Source organism: Arachis stenosperma, chromosome 4, assembly GCF_014773155.1.
Source record: "Arachis stenosperma cultivar V10309 chromosome 4, arast.V10309.gnm1.PFL2, whole genome shotgun sequence".
Lineage (NCBI taxonomy): Eukaryota > Viridiplantae > Streptophyta > Magnoliopsida > Fabales > Fabaceae > Arachis > Arachis stenosperma.
Genome location: NC_080380.1, coordinates 107,368,386 through 107,382,595, shown reverse-complemented (window position 1 = coordinate 107,382,595; position 14,210 = coordinate 107,368,386). Strand labels below are relative to the sequence as shown.

At 44.4% G+C, this 14,210-nt stretch overlaps 1 non-coding gene across 1 annotated transcript; it reads right to left on the bottom strand.

The window, feature by feature from the left end:
• Positions 1-13,286: 13,286 nt before the first annotated feature.
• Positions 13,287-13,390, bottom strand: LOC130978404 (small nucleolar RNA R71). The gene has a single exon (XR_009086050.1). It is a non-coding gene; the product is annotated as a small nucleolar RNA R71 (small nucleolar RNA).
• Positions 13,391-14,210: the final 820 nt, after the last annotated feature.

The window sequence follows — 14,210 nt, the reverse complement described above, 5'->3', positions numbered from 1 at the left end:
TGCTGTTGGATTCTGACCTCCCTGCACTCGAAATGGATTTTCTGGAGCTACAGAACTCCAATTGGCGCGCTCTCAACGGCGTTGGAAATTAGACATCCAGGGCTTTCCAGCAATATATAATAGTCCATACTTTATCCGAAGAATGACGACGTAACTTGGCGTTGAACGCCAAGTACATGCTGCTGTCTGGAGTTAAACGCCAGAAAAACGTCATGATCCGGAGTTGAACGCCCAAAACACGTCATAACTCGAAGTTCAACTCCAAGAAATGCCTCAGCTCGTGAATTGATCAAGCTCAGCCCAAGCACACACCAAGTGGGCCCAGGAAGTGGATTTATGCATCAATTACTTACTCATGTAAACCCTAGGAGCTAGTCTAGTATATATAGGACATTTATCTATTGTATTAGACATCTTTGGTCTCAGTTTTGTTTTATTCTTCATCCTAAGAGGCTATTGATCACGTTTTAGGGGGCTGGCCATTCGGCCATGCCTGGACCTTTCACTTATGTATTTTCAACGGTGGAGTTTCTGCACACCATAGATTAAGGGTGTGGAGCTCTGCTGTACCTCAAAGTATTAATGAAGTTCTATTTTCTTTTATTCGGTCTCTATCTTATTCTTATTCCAAGATATTCATTCATACCCAAGAACATGATGAATGTGATGAGTTAGATAACCCTCATTATCATTCTCACTTATGAACGCGCGTGATTGACAACCACTTCCGTTCTACATGCAACAAGGCTTGAATGCATATCTCTTAGATTCCCCAACAGAATCTTCGTGGTATAAGCTAGATAGATGGCGGCATTTATGAGGATCCGGAAAGTCTCACCTTGTCTGTGGTATTCCGAGTAGGATCCTGGGTGTTCATACCCTGACCGAGCTCCTCCAACTCGGCAAAATCCATGAAAGGTCCAACCTCGTCCCAAGGCCCGCGCCTGAGGTCGGACCTCGGACAAATAAAGCTAAGAAGGCCCATCAAAAGGAACGCAGCCCAAAACCTAAAGGCCGAAAAGGCCTAGGAAAGGCGGTTCCACAAAGATAGAGGTAAAACTCCCAAAAGATAAGATAAGATAAGAATATCTTATCCAGGGAAGATCACGACCAACTACTATAAATACACTGGAGCACCCAGGTATGGCATACATTCCACATTCTACACATATCTGCTTGGACCCATGCTAACTTAAGCATCGGAGTGTCATTGCAGGTACAACCACCAACCGCCAACACATCAAGCTCGGGTCCCTGACCCCCACCTCGGGCATCTCCAGACGACCGAGCTACACGTTTCAGGTAACCCCCGGAACATTGGCGCCGTTGCCGGGGACCTGGAAGTCATCCCTCTACCATGGCGGACGACCCTCACAACAATGACCGCGCTGCCTCTGAACAAGAGGACGAAATTGACACCGGAGAACGACCGGACAGCCCTCTATCACCACGCACTCCAGGAGGAAACAAACAGAATCGCCCAAAGACATCACTCCCAAACAAAGATCCGCAAAATTCCGAAAAAGAGAAGAGCTCGGAAATTCTAGAAACAGTCCGGGCACAACAACACCGGCTGAAACAACTCGAAGAGGACATAAAGAAGCAGAAAAAAACTGAACAAGATCTGAGAAGGGAGGCTCGCAAGCGCAGAGAATTAGAAGAAAAACTACGGAAAGTAGAGGCCAACCTGAAAGGCCGGACAGAGCGCGGCACCTCCCCCGAAGGCAACCATGATCCCTTCACGCAAGAGATCATGAAGGAAAAGGTACCACGAAACTTCAAACCACCCGATATGGATCTCTACGACGGCACCACCGATCCAAGTCACCACCTCAGCAACTTCAGAAGCAGAATGTACCTAGTCGACGCCTCCGACGCGATTCGGTGCAAAGCCTTCCCTACCACTCTCACCAAGTCAGCCATGAAGTGGTTCGACAACCTACCACCAAGATCAATCACCAGCTTCGAAGACCTAACCAAAAAATTCCTAACAAGATTCTCTATTCAAAAGGACAAGACAAAACATGCCCCCAGTCTACTCGGGATCAAGCAAGGTAACCAAGAAACTCTCCGAGAATACATGGAGCGATTCAACAAAGCCTGCCTGGACATACAACACTTACCCACTGAAGCGGCCATCATGGGACTAGAAAACGGCCTAAAAGAGGGACCGTTTAGCCAATCCCTATCCAAGCGCTACCCGACCTCCCTATACGAGGTGCAGGAGCGGGCAGAAAAATATATCAACATGGAGGAAACCTCCCAGCTAAGAGACTCTTCTAGGAAGGAATCAACCTACCCACTCCGAGATCGGGATCGGGAACAAAAGAAAAAAGAAGACCCCAACTCGGACAAGCCACGGAAGTACCACAACTACACCCCCCTCCGAGTCTCCCTGGTAGACGTCTACAGAGAAGTATGCCACACCGAAAAGATCCCACCGCCCCGACCGCTAAAACACAAGAGAGCGAGAAGAGATCGGTCCGAATACTGTGAATATCACAAGCTCTACGGTCATTCTACTAACGACTGCTATGACCTAAAAAATGTTATAGAAAAGCTGGCCAGAGAAGGAAAACTCGACAGATACATAGCAGAAAATGGAGAAGAGACCAGGAAGAGAAGGCGGGGAGATAACGAAGGTCGGGCCGAACAAACCCCACGAACCCCTGAAAGACACGTTCACATGATAAATGGAGGTTTTGCAGGCGGAGGAACATCTAGATCCTCGCGAAAAAGACACCTCAAAGAAGTCTATCATGTCCGAGAAGACAGCCCCCTGCCCGAGTTACCTACTATCTCATTTACCCGAGAAGATGCTCAAGGGATAATCCCCGGGCACGACGATCCAATGGTAGTCACCATTATCCTAGCAAACGCCAACTTACATCGAACCCTGATTGACCAGGGAAGCTCAGCAGATATCCTGTTCAAAACGGCATTCGACAAGCTCGGACTTGAAGAAAAAGAACTAAAGGCCTATCCCACCGACCTATTTGGGCTAGGGGATACCCCGATCCATCCCTTAGGATACATCCCGCTACACACTACCTTTGGAAGAGGCGAGCAATCTAAAACATTAAGCATCGACTATATTATAGTCGACGTCACTTCGGCATACAATGCCCTCATTGGGCGACCAACCCTAAACAGACTGGCAGCTATAGTCTCAACCCCACACCTCTGTATGAAGTTCCCTACCGCAAAAGGAATCGCTACCCTAAAAGGCGACCAAAAACTAGCGCGGCGATGCTACAACGAAAGCCTGAGCCTAAAAGGGAAGGAGGTCAACACGATAGAACTCGGACGAGTGCAGTCCCGAGAAGATCTTCGACCACAACCAGAGGGAGAGACCGAAAAAGTCCAGATTGGGAACACACCTGAAAAAATAACAAACATAGGAGCGAACCTCAGAACGGGCCTAAAAGAGGAACTCATAACCCTCTTAAAGGAGAATTCCGACCTCTTCGCCTGGAAAGCCTCCGACATGCCAGGCATAAGCCCCGACCTGATGTGCCATAAGCTATCAATTTACCCGGGATCCCGACCTGTCCAACAAAAACGCCGGAAGCTCGGACCCGAGCGCATGCAAGCGATAGAAGAACAAGTACAAGCACTACTAGAGGCAGGGTTTATTAGGGAAGTAAAATACCCCCTATGGCTTGCAAACGTGGTCTTGGTAAAAAAGCCCAACGGAAAATGGAGGATGTGCGTCGATTACACAGACCTCAACAAAGCCTGCCCCAAAGACCCATATCCACTACCAAACATCGACGCCTTAGTAGACGCAGCCTCAGGCTACAGATATCTCTCCTTCATAGACGCATACTCGGGATACAATCAAATCCCGATGTACGGACCCGACCAAGAAAAGACCTCGTTCATAACCCCAAGGGCAAACTACTGCTACGTAGTAATGCCCTTCGGGCTGAAGAACGCAGGGGCAACCTACCAGAGCCTAATGAACAAAGTGTTCTCAGAGCACATCGGACTACAGCTAGAGGTGTACGTCGACGACATGCTGGTAAAGACACAAGAAGACAGAAACTTGCTGACCGACCTCGCCAGCGTCTTCGGCACCCTCAGAAAACACAACATGAGACTTAACCCGACAAAGTGCACCTTCGCCGCAGAAGCCGGAAAGTTCTTAGGCTTCATGCTGACTCAAAGGGGCATCGAAGCGAACCCGGACAAATGCCATGCAATACTCAACATGAAGAGCCCGACGTGTGTCAAAGAAGTACAACAACTGAATGGAAGGCTAGCCGCCCTATCAAGATTCTTGGCAGGATCAGCGATAAAATCACTACCTCTCTACTCGCTCCTAAAGAAAGGGAAACCCTTCTCATGGACCCCGGAGTGCGAAAAAGCCTTCCAAGAATTCAAGGAATTCCTCGGGCAGCCACCAATCCTAACCCGACCTTTAAAAGGAGAAGAACTCGTACTATACCTCTCGGTTGGAAATCGAGCAGTCGCTTCAGCGTTAATACGCGAAAATAATCAAGGACAACACCCCATATACTTTGTAAGCAAGGCACTACAAGGGGCCGAATTAAACTATCAGAAGATAGAAAAATTCGCCTACGCCCTAGTGTTCACAGCTCGGAGGCTCCGTCCCTACTTTCAAGCCCACACCATCAAAGTCCGGACAAACCAACCCATGAGACACATCCTACAAAAAACAGACCTGGCGGGACGAATCCTACAATGGGCGGTGGAACTGTCCGAGTTCGACCTCCACTATGAAGCCCGGACTGCCATAAAATCTCAGTATCTAGCCGACTTCGTCGCAGAATACACTGAGACCCCTGGAATCCCACTCTCATGGAACCTGTATGTCGACGGGTCCTCAAACAAAACAGGAAGTGGAGCAGGGGTTATACTCGAAAGCGACCAAGGAACGCGGATAGAACTATCCCTAAAATTCGAGTTCCAGGCTTCGAACAACCAAGCCGAATACGAGGCCCTACTAGCAGGCCTAAAACTAGCCGAAGAGGTCGGAGCCCAGAAAATCACGATCTTCAGCGACTCCCAGGTCGTCACATCACAAGTAAATGGAAGCTACCAGGCCAAAGACCCAACTATGAAGAAATACCTGGACCAAACACAGGCACAAATTACGCCACTTTTCAGAAATACAGATCCAGCACATACCTCGGGAACAAAACGCCCGGGCAGACGCCCTCTCAAAGCTCGCCAGCACCAAGCCCGGAGGCAACAACAGAAGTCTCCTCCAGGAAACCTTACAATCTCCCTCCGTGATAAGAGAGGAAGAAACGCTAAATATATCCAACCAACAGCAAGGATGGATGACCCCCATACTCAACTACCTGAAGTCGGGAACTCTCCCCACCGAAAGAAAGGAAGCTAAAAGACTCACGAAAGACGCCCAGAATTATACACTAATTCACGACGTATTATACAGAAGAGGATTCTCAAACCCCCTCCTTAGATGCGTCCCGACCTCAGAAACAAAGAGCGTCCTCGAAGAAGTCCACGGAGGCATGTGTGGGAACCATCTCGGAGCTCGGGCGTTATCCAAGAAAGTAGTCCGAGCCGGGTTCTACTGGCCGACCCTGCAAAGAGACGCAACGGAATTTGTGAAAATATGCCCCCCCTGCCAAAAACACGCCAATTTTCACAAGGCACCACCGGAAGACCATATCAGTATCACCGCACCATGGCCCTTCGCAAAATGGGGACTTGACCTACTCGGCCCGTTCCCCCAAGGACCGGGGCAAGTCAAATACCTCATAGTAGGGGTCGACTACTTCACAAAGTGGATCGAAGCTGAACCCTTAGCCACCATTACGGCTCAGAAAAGTCGCAAATTCCTATACAAAAACATTGTCACGAGGTTCGGAGTCCCCTACTCCATCACAACAGACAATGGAACACAGTTCACGGACACAAGTTTTCAGAACTTGGTGGCCGAACTAAAAATCAAACAACAATTCACCTCAGTCGAGCACCCGCAAGCCAATGGACAAGCAGAAGCTGCAAATAAAGTCATCTTGGCCGGGTTAAAACGGAGACTCCAAGAAGCCAAAGGGGCATGGGCCGAAGAGCTCCCCCAGGTGCTATGGGCATATCGGACAACTCCACACTCTACAACGGGAGAATCGCCATTCCGGCTATCTTACGGGATGGAGGCAATGATTCCTATCGAAATAGAGGAAGGGTCACCCAGAGTCATCTTCTACAGCGAAGAAGGTAACCCGCAGGCACAAAAGGAAGAACTCGACCTCCTCCCCGAGGTCCGAGAAAGAGCCCGGATCCGAGAAGAAGCCTTAAAACGGCGAACGGCCCTCAGATATAATCAGAAGGTAATAAAACGAAGCTTCTCCACTCACGACCTAATTCTAAACCGAAATGACATCGGAACACAAAAGTCGGGAGAAGGAAAGCTAGCCGCAAACTGGAAAGGACCCTACAAAATAACAGAAGTCTTAGGAACAGGCTATTACAAGATATCCGACCTAGAAGGCAATGAGCTGCCCAGGGCCTGGCACGCCTGTAATCTAAGACGGTACTACAGCTAGAAAAATTTGACCCGAGGTGTACTCTTTTTCCCCTACGGGGGTTTTTTAATGAGACACCCGGTCAAGTAAGGCACCCGACCTAGTCAAGGGTAAACACTCTGTAAATATTCTTTCTTTTTTAATACTAATCAAATCTTTCCATTTTCTTTTGTTCTTCCTCGTGATGAAACAAATCCCGAAAAAGTACCCCGCCAAGGCGCATTAATTTATGCTCGACAAAACGCAAAAAATCATTTGCCAAAAAGACCGCACAAGGTCGGCAAAGATAAAGCGACGAGGTTCAAATTAATGTGAGAAGTTATAAAGTAACTCTGAAAAGGCTCAAAAAGCCAAATAAAAAGAGATTACAAAAATAACTTAAAAGGCCGACCAACGACAAGGTCGGACCCAACAAAGGGAAGTACTCAAACACCCGAGGTCCGAGGAAAAACCCGGATCCAAGAAAGAAGCCTTAAAGCGGCAAAAGCCAAGATTTCGAAAACGCTTACTAAAAAGTTGCTATACAAAAACAACTAAAAAGTACAAGCGAAAAAACGAAATCAAAGGAAGAGGCAAAGCCAAGATTTCGAAAACGCTTACTAAAAAGTTGCTATACAAAAACAACTAAAAAGTACAAGCGAAAAAACGAAATCAAAGGAAGAGGCAAAGCCAAGATTTCGAAAACGCTTACTAAAAAGTTGCTATACAAAAACAACTAAAAAGTACAAGCGGAAAAACGAAATCAAAGGAAGAGGCAAAGCAAAGTTTCAAAACGCTAGCTAAAAAAAAGTTGTTATCCAAAAACAACTAAAAAAGCATAAAAGCGGAACAAAAAGTCAAAACGCGAATAAAACACCGCATAATAAAAAGTTACTACAAGTAGCTAAAAGCAAAAAGGTGTCCAAAGCGTTCACAGAAACCATCCAAAAGCAAAAGAGCCCACAGGCCGGGCAAAAAACCAAAAATTACAGAGGATCAAGGTCCTTTCCGGACTCCACATCAACAGAAGGCTGCGGAGGAAACATAGAAATCGGGACTACATCAACGGCACCGTCATCCCGGCATGAAACCTCCACACCAGATCCATCCCCGGCCAAAGGTGAAGTCGGGTCCGCAACCGGAACCTTAAGGTCGGACACCGGAACCTTGGGATCGGACACCGGAACCTCATCCTCATTGGGAGCAGGAACAATCTTTCCCTCCGCAACAACGTTATCCGTACTAAATAAGCTCAGATCCAGGTCAGGAGCAAGAACCCGGACCTGAGCCTTCAAATTCTCGAACATAGCATCCATACCCTTAGCCACATGGCCTTCCAGCTCGTAAAAATCATCCTGAGCAGATTGCAACTTCTCCCTTGTCTCCACAAGCTCGGCATATATCCGAGTATAATTCTCCGTCGCAGCCTTCGCCATCTCCTCGGACGCTTTCGCTGCCGCCACAGCCGCGGTAGCTTTAGCTTTCTCCTTCTCCAAAGAGGCCTCCAGCTCCATAATCCTAGCAGCCTTCAGCTCACTAATCTTCTCGAACTCGGACTGAGCCTTCTCAAGTCGGGAGCTGGTCGCGCCAATGGGGGATTTCTTGAACTCCCGGGCAATAGCAGCATGAAGACTGGCCATCCGGACACAACTCCGCGCCATATACTGAAAATGATGCTCCATAGACACGTCATCAGTAGAGATAAAAGTCTGAGGGAGAATATGCTGTTCAATCCAACCGAGAGCATCGAAATCCTTATCATTAAAACCCGCAAGCCCTTGAGAGGTCTTCTGCTTCTTGGGGGGAGGACCCGAGAATGGGGGAGGAGAAGAGGTAGCAGACCCGGAGGTCAGAGGATCTTGACTTATAGCTCGGAACTGGGGAATCGGAATAGTCTTCGACCGAGTCTGAACACCCACAGCAGTTTTCTGCGGAGAAGATCGGGCAGAAGCCTCCCCAGCCTCGATATTTCGAGCAGCCACAGATTTCTTCGTCCGACGAAGAAACTTCATGGAATCTGCCTGAGAAGACATCTCTGCAGAAATAAAAAGAAAAGGATTACCACAACAGAAATTCCACCAAAATAAGCAAAACCAAAATACTAAGAAAAGATGAATCTCGAAGAGGTCGGGAACTACCTAACTCGGAACGGAGAAGGCTTGGATCTCCCAACATTTTCTTCGTATCCAAGTGAGGTGCCCGACCCCATAAACTGCTCACCACACCCACAAAAGCCTGCTCAACCTCATCTAGACTCTCAAAAGTATACTTAGCAGACACTACATTCTCCTGCCAACAAAGAGGAAAAGAAGGCTCCCCACTCTCATCCAGAAAGAAAGGTCGGACGTCTCCAGTAGCCCGGACCTTGAAATAAAAGTTCTTGAAATCATGAAAGGACTCATCATAAAGGGTACAAAACTTCCTTCCCTGGTTAGCCCTAAAAGAGACCCAAGACACCTTCCCTCCACCCGACCCCGGCTTCGTCAACACAAACAAGTAGGAAAAAAGAGAAATAGAGGGAGCGACGCCCAAAAACTGACACAAAAGTTGAAACAGCTTTAAAAACGCCCAAGAATTTGGATGGAGCTGCGTAGGGGCAAGGTTACAAGACCACAACACCTCGGACTCCAGGTCGGTAAAAGGAAGTCGGACACTCAGCTTAGAGAAAAAACAATCATAAGCATAAAAGAAGAGCTTCTCGGAACTATCTAAAGGTGGGAAGCAAACTCTCTCCTCGGAATCCGGGGCTTCTAGTTCATAATCCCTCTCAGACTCTCTATTCTCACATATGCTACAGTGCCTACGGAACCTAGCCAAATATTCAGAGTCTACCACAGAAGGGACTTTTAGAGGAAGAGGGTCTACCCAACCAAGACCACTTGGAATCTTGGTCGACATCGCTTGAAGAACCTTTCGAGACATAAAACTCTTACCTACAAAGAAGAAATACAAACAGCAAGCAAAAATCACATAAAGCAGACAGCGAAAACCCGCTCAGCCAAGCAAGAAACAAAAACCCAACAAAAGAAAATGCGGCAACCCGGAACAAAGTACCAGAAAAACAAAACGAGCCCCCCCCATATACAAACAAAGCAATGGCGGCGCCTCTTTTTGGGGCAACCCAGGCATAAAGAAAGAAGAAACAGACAAAGAGCCACACAAAAGAACAGAAAGCATATGTGCACAAAGAAAAGAGACGGGAACAAACCTGGAAGAAAGAAAGAAGACGACGAGCTCCGAAGCAAGGAGAACGAAACGGCGGCACAGAGGAAACCCCGGAAAGACGCACGGAAAGATTCGGGGAAGAAGAACAAAGAGAAAGAAGAAGCGGTGCTCGAAAAAGAGATGGCGAAAACTTAGAAAAACAGGAAGGAACAGAATAAACGAAGAAAAAGGAAGGGAGCAAATAAATAATGCCTTCACAGAGCCCGAACGGAAATCGAGGAGAAACGGTAAAATGCAATAAATGCAGGAACGGCCATTTTTGAATTTTGAAAAACAACTATGCCCGAGCTCGACCTCCCAAAAAGGACGAACTCGGGCAGGGGCACTGTTCATACCCTGACCGAGCTCCTCCAACTCGGCAAAATCCATGAAAGGTCCGACCTCGTCCCAAGGCCCGCGCCTGAGGTCGGACCTCGGACAAATAAAGCTAAGAAGGCCCATCAAAAGGAACGCAGCCCAAAACCTAAAGGCCGAAAAGGCCTAGGAAAGGCGGTTCCACAAAGATAGAGGTAAAACTCCCAAAAGATAAGATAAGATAAGAATATCTTATCCAGGGAAGATCACGACCAACTACTATAAATACACTGGAGCACCCAGGTATGGCATACATTCCACATTCTACACATATCTGCTTGGACCCATGCTAACTTAAGCATCGGAGTGTCATTGCAGGTACAACCACCAACCGCCAACACATCAAGCTCGGGTCCCTGACCCCCACCTCGGGCATCTCCAGACGACCGAGCTACACGTTTCAGGTAACCCCCGGAACACTGGGAATCCGGAAAGTCTAACCTTGTCTGTGGTATTCCGAGTAGGATTCCGGTACTGAATGACTGTGACGTGCTTCAAACTTGCAACCTGCTGGGCGTTAGTGACAGACGCAAAAGAATCAAGGGATTCTATTCCAGTAGGAGCGGGAACCAACCAGTGATTAGCCGTACTGTGACAGAGTGCGTGAGCATTAGTTTTCACTGCGAGGATGGGATGTAGCCATCAACCATGGGTGATACCTCCAGACTGATTAGCTGTGCGAGTGACAGCCGCATAGGATATTTTCCCGAGAGGATTGAAAGTAGCCACAGCTGATGGTGAACCCCTATACAAAGCTTGCCATGGAAAGGAGTAAGAAGGATTGAGTAGAAGCAGTAGGAGAGCAGGCGTCCGTGAGCTCTACAGCATCTCCATTCCGCTTATCTGAAATTCCTACCAATGAATCTGCATAAGTATTCTATCCCTTTTATTATTTCTATTTTATTATTAATCCTCGAACCCATAAACAATGTTTAATCAGCCTAACTGAGATTTGCAAGGTGACTCTAGCTTGCTTCATACCAACAATCTCTGTGGATTCGACCCTTACTCACGTAAGGTTTATTACTTGGACGACCCAGTACACTTGCTGGTTAGTTGAACGGAGTTGTGAAAATAAACAGTGCCATAAGAGTATACAAAAGAACATGTGATCACAATTTCGTCCACCAAGTTTTTGGCGCCGTTGCCGGGGATTGTTCGAGTATGGACAACTGACGGTTCATCTTGTTGCTCAGATTAGGTAATTTTCTTTTCAAAAATCTTTTTAAAAATTTTTCTTTTATTTTTCGTTTTTCTTCACATTATTTTCGAAAAAAAATTAATAAAAATACAAAAAAAAAATTTAGAAAATCATAAAAATCAAAAATATTTTGTGTTTCTTGCTTGAATCTTGTGTTAATTTTTAAGTTTGGTGTCAATTGCATGCTTTTAAAATTTTTCTTGCATTTTTTTCGAAAATCTCATGCATTCATAGTGTTCTTCATGATCTTCAAGTTGTTCTTAACAAGTCTTCTTGTTTGATCTTGATGATTTCTGGTTTTGTGTTGTTTGTTGTTTTTCATATGCATTTTTTGTTTGTTAGAGTCCATGCATTAAAGATTTCTAAGTTTGGTGTCTTGCATGTTTTCTTTGCATCAAAAATTTTTCAAAATTATGTTCTTGATGTTCATCATGATCTTCAAAGTGTTCTTGGTGTTCATCTTGACATTCATAGCATTCTTGCATGCATCTTGTGTTTTGATCTAAAATTTTCATGTTTTGGGTCATTTTTGTGTTTTTCATTAAAAATTCAAAAATAAAAAAAATATCTTTTCCTTATTTTTCTCATAATTTTCGAAAATATGAGTTGACTTAGTCAAAAATTTTCAAAATTAGTTGTTTCTTACAAGTCAAGTCAAATTTTCAATTTTAAAAATCTTATCTTTTCAAAATCTTTTTTTTAAAAATCATATCTTTTTCATTTTTTTTTATATTTCGAAAATTTTAAAAATCTTTTTCAAAATATTTTCAAAATCTTTTTCTTATCTTTAAATCAAAATTTCAAAAATTAGCTAACAATTAATGTGATGGATTCAAAAATTTGAAGTTTGTTACTTTCTTGTTAAGAAAGGTTCAATCTTTAAGTTCTAGAATCTTATCTTGTAGTTTCTTGTTAGTTAAGTAATTTTAAAAAAATTAAATCTTTTTCAAAATATCTTTTTCTTAAAAATCTTTTTATCTTTTATCTTATCTTTTTCAAAATTTTATCTTTTTCAAAATTTAATTTCAAAATACCTTCTTATCTTCCTATCTTTTTCAAAATTTGATTTCAAATCTTTTTCAATCAAACTAACTAACTTTTTGTTTGTTTCTTATCTTTTTCAAAACCACCTAACTACTTCTTTCTCTTCTATTTTCGAAAATATCTCTCTCTTTTTCAAAAATTCTTTTTAATTAACTAATTGTTTCAAATTTTAATTTCAATCACATTTATCTTTAATTTTCGAAAATCACTAACTCTTTTTCAAAATTATTTTCGAAATTCTCCCTCCTCTTTTCTTCTTCTATTTAATTAATTAATTACTAACACTTCTCTTCACCTTTCTTCATCCAAAAATCCGAATCCATCCTTCTTCTTTCTTCTACCCCTTCTTTTTCTACTAACATAAAGGGATCTCTATACTGTGACATAGAGGATTCCCCTTCTTTTCTTGTTTTCTTCTCTTTCATATGAGCAGGAACAGGGATAAAGGCACTCTTGTTGAAGTTGATCCAGAACCTGAAAGGACTCTGAAGAGAAAATTAAGAGAAGCTAAATTACAACAATCCAGAAGAGACCTTCTAGAAATTTTCGAACAAGAGAAAGAGATGGCAGCTGAAAACAATAATAATAATGCAAGGAGAATGCTTGGTGACTTCACTAAGCCAACGTCCAAGTTTGATGGAAGAAGCATCTCCATTCCTGCCATTGGAGCCAATAACTTTGAGCTTAAGCCTCAACTAGTTGCATTAATGCAACAAAACTGCAAGTTTTATGGACTTCCATCTGAAGATCCTTACCAGTTTTTGACTGAGTTCTTGCAGATCTGTGAGACTGTAAAGACGAATGGAGTTGATCCTGAAGTCTACAGACTTATGCTTTTCCCTTTTGCTGTAAGAGACAGAGCTAGAATCTGGTTGGATTCACAACCTAAGGATAGCCTGGACTCCTGGGATAAGCTGGTCACTGCCTTCTTGGATAAATTCTTTCCTCCTCAAAAGTTGAGCAAGCTGAGAGTGGATGTTCAAACCTTCAAACAAAAAGATGGTGAATCCCTCTATGAAGCTTGGGAAAGATACAAGCAGTTGACCAAAAGGTGTCCATCTGACATGTTTTCAGAATGGACCATATTAGATATATTCTATTATGGTCTCTCTGAATTTTTGAAAATGTCATTGGACCATTCTGCAGGTGGATCTATTCACCTGAAGAAAACGCCTGAAGAGGCTCAAGAACTCATTGACATGGTTGCAAATAACCAGTTCATGTACACTTCTGAGAGGAATTCTGTGAACAATGGGGTACCTCAGAAGAAAGGAGTTCTTGAAATTGATGCTCTGAATGCCATATTGGCTCAGAACAAAATGTTGACTCAACAGGTCAACATAATCTCTCAAAATCTGAATGGATTGCAACATGCATCCAACAGTAATAGAGAGGCAGCTTCTGAAGAAGCTTATGATCCTGAGAACCCTGCCATGGCATAGGTTAATTACATGGGTGAACCTTATGGAAACACCTATAACTCATCATGGAGAAATCATCCAAATTTCTCATGGAAGGATCAAAAAAAACCTCAACAAGGTTTTAACAATGGTGGACGTAATAGGCTGGGCAATAGCAAGCCATATCCATCATCTTCTCAGCAACAGACAGAGAACTCTGAACAAAACAATTCTAATTTAGCCAATATAGTCTCTGATCTGTCAAAGGCCACTTTCAGTTTCATGAATGAAACAAGATCCTCCATTAGAAATCTAGAGGCACAAGTGGGCCAGCTGAGTAAGAAAGTTATTGAAACTCCTCCCAGTGTTCTCCCAAGTAATACAGAAGAAAATCCAAAAGGAGAGTGCAAGGCCATTGACATAGTCAATATGGCCGAATGCACAAAGGAGGAGGAGGACGAAAATCCTAGTGAGGAAGACCTCCTG